Consider the following 6,985-nt stretch of genomic DNA (forward strand, 5'->3'; position numbering starts at 1 on the left):
GCATTTTAGATTGGAGTTGATGAACTCAAGAGGCTTCCATAGCTTTGGCAGCTCATAACAAGAGCCTCAGGTGATTACTGATGTCATAAATAAGAGTGCCGATTATTAAATCAACAACAGGAATCACTGGGCACTTACTCCCCATGTAGACCTCTGTCCTTAATGTGTACTATGTGAATTAACGGTAAAACTAGTACTAAAACAGTACTCTATACTTTGTGTGTCTGTGCGGGTGCAAACTGTTGAAATCTTTACTTAGTAAATACTAAGTAGATCTTCCGTACATAAAGATAATTGAAAATGAATCTTGATGAAGAATGGGATGGGAGAGGGAGTGGTAGATGGAATAGTTGCTGGTGGGAGGGAGGTTATGAGGGGGAAAATTCCGCTATAATCCAAAAGTTGTACTTTGGAAATTTATATTTATTAAATAAAAGTTAAAAAAAACACACTTTGCCCAAAAAGTAAAAAAAGTGAGGCAAAACACCCATTCCAGATTTTCCATTCATTATTAATAGTTCAGGATAAGTGAGCTAGTCCATGTCCATTTTTAAAAGAAAGACAAAAGGTTTTTTTTGCTGTAACCCATATAAATCAAGCTCTGTGTGGTTTTTGATTATGCATTTGATTAAAATCTATGGCTAAACAATTTTGGTTTATTCCCGAAAAATTGAAATAAATACATCAAATATTATTACTGTTCTACTCAGTCAAGTAGAATATTTTCTTTCTTGCCTCTTGACATTTTAGGAAGGCTTGACACTTGTTTTTTAAGAATGCCAGATCTTCTTTTTCTATTGTTAGGGGATGATTTTTCATCAAGTGTCAATATCAGGATGTAATTGTGTTACTGTCAAGATATCATTTACTACTCATAAATCACAAGTAAACTTAATGTATGGCTTCCAACTAGATTGTTGATTTATTTAAAGGTATATATTAAAATCAAGGCAAAATTTCATGCTTTTTTTTTTTTTTACTCGTGAGAGCCAAGCTGCTTTATTTTTTTTAACTTTTATTTAATGAATATAAATTTCAAAGTACGACTCATGGATTACAATGACTTCCCCCCCATAACGTCCCTCCCACCCGCATCCCTCCCCTTTCCCACTCCCTCTCCCCTTCCATTCACATCAAGATTCATTTTCGATTATCTTAATATACAGAAGATCAGCTTAGTATACATTAAGTAAAGATTTCAACAGTTTGCTCCCACACAGAAACATAAAGTGAAAAATAATAGATGATTTTTTTTAAATGATGATGCAATCAGATCAGACCTATTGTCATGTTTAATCCCAGTGAGAGTCAAGTTGGGAATTGATAATTTCTTTTTTTTTTTTTTACAGAGGATCAGTTTAGTATGCATTAAGTAAGGATTTCAACAGTTTGCACCCCCATAGAAACACAAAGTGAAATATATTGTTTGAGTACTCGTTATAGCATTAAATCTCAATGTACAGCACACTAAGGACAGAGATCCTACATGAGGAGTAAGTGCACAGTGACTCCTGTTGTTTACTTTACCAATTGACACTCCTGTCTATGGCATCAGTAATCTCCCTATGCTCCAGTCATGAGTTTCCAAGGCTATGGAAGCCCTCTGAGTTCTCCGACTCTTATCTTGTTCAGACAAGGTCATAGTCAAAGTGGAGGTTCTCTCCTCCCTTCAGAGAAAGGTACCTCCTTCTTTGAAGACCTGTTCTTTCCACTGGGATCTCACTCACAGAGATCTTTTGCCAGAGTGTCTTGGCTTTCCATGCCTGAAATACTCTCATGGGCTTTTCAGCCAGATTGGAATGCCTTTAGGGCAGATTCTGAGGCCAGAGTGCTGTTTAGGACATCTGCCATTCTATGAGTCTGCTGAGTATCTCGCTTCCCATGTTGGATCACTCTCCCCTTTATTTATTCTATCGGTTAGTATTAGCAGGTACTAGACTTGTTTATGTGCTCCCTTTGACTCTTAGTCCTTTCATTATGATCAATTGTGAACTGAAATTGATCACTTGGACTAGTGAGATGGCATTGGTACATGCCACCTGCTTTATTTGAATGAATGCAACTGTATTGTATGCCTCCAACATCCAAAGCGATAGTGTTACATATGAGTAAGTTAGATGAATCCTAGACCAGGAAGTCAGAACCTGAGACTGTGAAGATAGGCTCAGAAAGATGGATAATTCTTGGATTCTAGGTTGCTCTAAGGAGGAGTCGCGACATCACTTGCACTAATTCCAACAAGTTGGTCCAATAAGGAGAAAATCATAATATTGCCTGTTGATAGGAACTTTACCTGGAATTTCAAATCTTTTGAGAGTTGTAAAACAGCTGTTAAACAAACAATTAAAAAAAACACTTTGATTCTTTTAAATCCTACATGCTAGGAACACTGCTTGAATATTGAAATGGATTTCAGTAATTTACTCAGAGAGGATATTTTTGGGAGAAGGATAATTTTTTTCTCTTAAAACAAGTGCTGGCCGGTGCCGCAGCTCAATAGGCTAATCCTCTGCCTTGTGGCGCCGGCACACCGTGTTCTAGTCCTGGTCAGGGCGCCAGATTCTGTCCCGGTTGCCCCTCTTCCAGGCCAGCTCTCTGCTGTGGCCCAGGAGTGCAGTGGAGGATGGCCCAAGTGCTTGGGCCCTGCACCCACATGGGAGACCAGGAGAAGCACCTGGCTCCTGCCTTCGGGTCAGCGTGGTGCACCAGCCGCAGCGCGCCAGCTGAGGCGGCCATTGGAGGGTGAACCAACGGCAAAAGGAAGACCTTTCTCTCTGTCTCTCTCACTATCCATTCTGCCTGTCAAAAAAAAAAAAAAAAAGTGCTGAGAATTAATATTATCTTGGCATAAAATGCATATTCAGGGACATAATATAACTAAAAATGATTATTCTGCATTTTCAAAAAAATAAACTATTTCTGGGGCAAGAGAAATTAAGCTAAGCAGTTAAGAAGTTAAGACTCCCACATCCCATTTTAGTCGTCTATAGTTCAGAATCCAGGCTCTGTTTCTGATTCCAGCTTCCTTCTATTCACACCATGGGAGGCAGAGGATGATGGTTCAGGTACTTGGGTCCCTGCCACACAGATGACAGACTTAGAATGAGTTCCAGGCTTCTGGCTTTGGCCTGGCTCTGATTGTTGCAGCCATTTTGGGAGTAAATCAGCAAATAGGTCTTTGCTGGTGTGTGTGTATACCTTTGAAATCAACAAAGTTTTAAAAATAGCTTATTTCTTTCCTGAAAACATTTTGAAGTTACTGTTTTGTGCCACATCTGGAAACACATTTATATATTTGATGTGTTTTAAGTATCACTTATTTTTATCCTTCATACAGGCAATTCATTTTCTTTTTTTTTTAACTTTTATTTAATGAATATAAATTTCCAAAGTACGATTTATGGATTACAATGGCTTCCCCCACATACCGTCCCTCCCACCCACTACCCTCCCCTTTCCCACTTCCTCTCCCCTTCCATTCACATCAAGATTCATTTTCGATTATCTTAATATACAGAAGATCAGCTTAGTATACATTAAGTAAAAAAATATGGAACGCTTCACGAATTTGCGTGTCATCCTTGCGCAGGGGCCATGCTAATCTTCTCTGTATCGTTCCAATTTTAGTATATGTGCTGCCGAAGCGAGCACGCAATTCATTTTCTACAACACTGTAGATAACATTCATTCATTACATCAGTGTGTATTCCACGCCTTCTGCCTGCCAGACACATATTAAATTCTTTCCCAATAAATAGGTGAGACTAACAAGCAAGAATATTTTAAAAGTATATATTCTGCTTTTGATCTAAAGAAACCCTATTTCAGGCCAGCACCGTGGCTCACTTGGTTAATCCTCCACCTGCGGCGCCAAAATTCCATAGGAGCACCGGGTTCTAGTCCTAGTTGCTCCTCTTCCAGTCCACCTCTCTGCTGTGTCCAAGGAAGGCAGTGGAGGATGGCCCAGGTGCTTGGACCCCTGCACCTGCATGGGAAACCAGGAGGAAGCACCTGGCTCCTGGTTTCAGATCAGCACAGCGCGCCGGCTGTAGCGGCCATTTGGGGAGTGAACCAACGGAAGGAAGACCGTTCTCTCTGTCTCTCTCTCTCACTGTCTAACTCTGACTGTCAAAAAAAAAAAAAAAAAAAACCCTATTTGGGGAATCTTTCCCATGGAATCTAAGGAAACATCTTTTCTAAGGTCAGTAGAGTCCATATGTGGAACTATCCTTTATTCTTACGGAAAAATTTCAGGGATCTTGGTACAACTCTGCTGAAAACCAAAACTATAAATTAAACAATAAAACCTACCCAACATTGCTGGATAATGACTGAATTCCAATAATAAGCTTTCATTTTGTCTAATAGAGGTTTATGTTGTATTTTTTTAAAGATTTATATTATTTATTTGAAAGGCAGAGCTACAGAGAGAAATGGAGAGACACAGAGAGACCTTCCATCTGCTGGTGCATTCCCCAAATGGCCACAATCGTCAAGCCAAGGCCAGATCAAAGCCAGGAACCAGGTGATTCTTCTGGGCCTCCCAACATGGGGTGCAAGAACTTGGGCCATATTCTGCTGCTTTCCCAGGTGCATTAGCAGGGAGCTGAATTGGAAGTGGAGCAGCCGGGAATTGAACCAGCATCCATATGGCACACTACAGGGCCTGCCCCTCATGTAGTATTTAAAAACATATATTTGGGCCGGTGTCGTGGCTCACTTGGCTAATCCTCCGCCTGCGGCGCCAGCATCCCATATGGTTGCTGGTTCTAGTCCTGGCTGCTCCTCTTCCAGTCCAGCTCTCTGCTGTGGCCTGGGAGGGCAGTGGAGGATGGCCCAAGTGCTTGGGTGCCTGCACCCACATGGGAGACTGGGAGGAGGCACCTGGCTCCTGGCTTCGAATCAGTGTAGCTCTGGCCATGGCGGCCATTTGGGGGGTGAGCCAACAGGAGGAAGACCTTTCTCTCTGTCTCTCTCTCTCACTGTCTAACTCTACTTGTCAAATTAAAAAAATACATTTAAGAAGTATTCCAGAAGATAAGGCTATTGTTACACTTTAAAAGTGTGCCTATTATCAGACAAGTTGAACATACACTTTAAAAAAAAAAAAAGGTTATATTTATTTATTTATTTGAATGACAGAGTGAGAGAGAGAAGAGGAGACACATACAGAGATCTTCCATCCACTGGTTCACTCCCCAAAAGGCTGCAATGGCTGGGGCAGGGTCAGGCTGCAGTCAGGAGCCAGGAGCTTCTTCTGGGTCTCCCAAGTGGGTGGCAGGCCCAATCACTTGGACCATCTTCTGCTGCTTTTCAGGGGCATCAGCAAGGAGATCAATCAGAAGTGGAGCAGCTGGGACTCCAACTGGCACCCATATGGTATTCTGGCATTGAGGGTAGTGGTTTAACCCACTGCACCACAATAACAACCTCTAAAGCATGATTCTATAACCATGTAGGGGAAACATGTTTTAGAAGCTTTCTCTGAACAAATTTTTGTGTTTGGAAAACGTACAGTCTCTGCCTAACTGAAGTATTGTCACCAAAGTAGGACAATGCTGAAGGCATTGCCCACACTTCCAAGTTGATAAATATATACTTGGATTAGCAGCCTATTTCTAAAGATATATCAGAAACTTATTTACAAATACATTTGCTTAATTCAACGAGTTAGTTTTCCACTCAGGTCTTTGGCACAAATCTTTCTCCCCTTAAGTCCAAGAGTGATGTGCAAATGTGTACTCACCCTCGAATTCACCCATCAAATTAAATGTAAATGCAATTAACTAAAATATTGAATCATTGCAAAGCTATGATAAACATAAACTTCTATTGAAGGGAGAAGTAACAGTGATGCAACTGGTATTGTGATAAATGCAATGTGTGAGGATTCAAAGGTCAAGTTTTAATTAGATTCTTCTTTTCATTTTTTATGCAAATGAGTTGCGTGTTTTCGTTCCATCTGTTTTTGTGTTTGGGATGTACTGTCTTTATATCCTACTTTTTCTTTTTCTCCTACTTTGAGTTTCTTCAGGAGGCTTTCTATCACTTTTTAGATTTGTTATGTCTCCTATCTGTGTAGTCCCTAAGTGTGAAGATGGCAATTGATTTGGAGAATACTGGATCCTCTGAAAAGTGATATTTTGAGGTAGTATCAACATGATAGCTTTGGTAATACAATTTTACTGGGAAAGCCAATATTTTAAAACAGAATTTTTGAGCCTTTTAAAAAATTCTGGCTATAAATGTTTAGGGTATATATTCAAGCAATTTCATAATGTCTTGAAAAGCTGACAGGGAGACATTGCAATATTTTAGATAAGCATTTTATAATTTTTAAGTTGCTTGGAAATTTTCTATAGTTCATCCTCATGGGTACTTAGCTCCAGGTAAATATTGTAGAATTCTGATAATTTTATTTCTCATAGATTATGAAGAAAATCCAATCTCTTAAAATTCTCATTGTGTCTATTCACCACCTCTCCACTCCTGCCAGTCATCCAGAACAATAAAATAATGGCTTTCAATTATTTTAGTTATTTATTATTATTATTTAACACATTATCTTCTACAGATTATATTAAAATTTCATTTGCAAATTATTCATCTGGTTCTCAAACAACTTTGAAAGTTACAGGACTTTATAAAATTCGTTCACTGAGTACCTAGTTTTGTGTTTTGTGGAATCACCAGGGAATGGGAGTCTGAGCACAAAATTTTGTTATAACCACACAAAGCAAGTCACCCGCCCAATGAGTGAGAAGCTAAAGGGTGACACTGGTCTGTTTTTTTAAAAAGAGAATACCTGGGCAGTGTTGCTGTGGAACAGCATCCAGCATCCGATATAGGAATGCCAGTTGGAGTCTTGGCCACTCCATTTCCAATTCAGCTTCCTGCTAATGTACCTGGGGCAGTGCCAGAGGATGGTTCAAGTCCTTGTCCCATGCACCCGTGTGGGAGACCCAGAAAGAATTCCAGGCTGCTG

General features: G+C 39.9%; 1 non-coding gene across 1 annotated transcript; it reads right to left on the reverse strand.

Annotated features, from left to right (window-relative positions):
- Positions 1-3,544: 3,544 nt before the first annotated feature.
- LOC127487331 (U6 spliceosomal RNA) lies at positions 3,545-3,651 on the reverse strand. Its single transcript, XR_007914101.1, has one exon. It is a non-coding gene; the product is annotated as a U6 spliceosomal RNA (small nuclear RNA).
- Positions 3,652-6,985: the final 3,334 nt, after the last annotated feature.

This window comes from Oryctolagus cuniculus, chromosome 16 (genome assembly GCF_051225735.1).
Source record: "Oryctolagus cuniculus isolate XC-2025 breed Fujian yellow rabbit chromosome 16, ASM5122573v1, whole genome shotgun sequence".
Lineage (NCBI taxonomy): Eukaryota > Metazoa > Chordata > Mammalia > Lagomorpha > Leporidae > Oryctolagus > Oryctolagus cuniculus.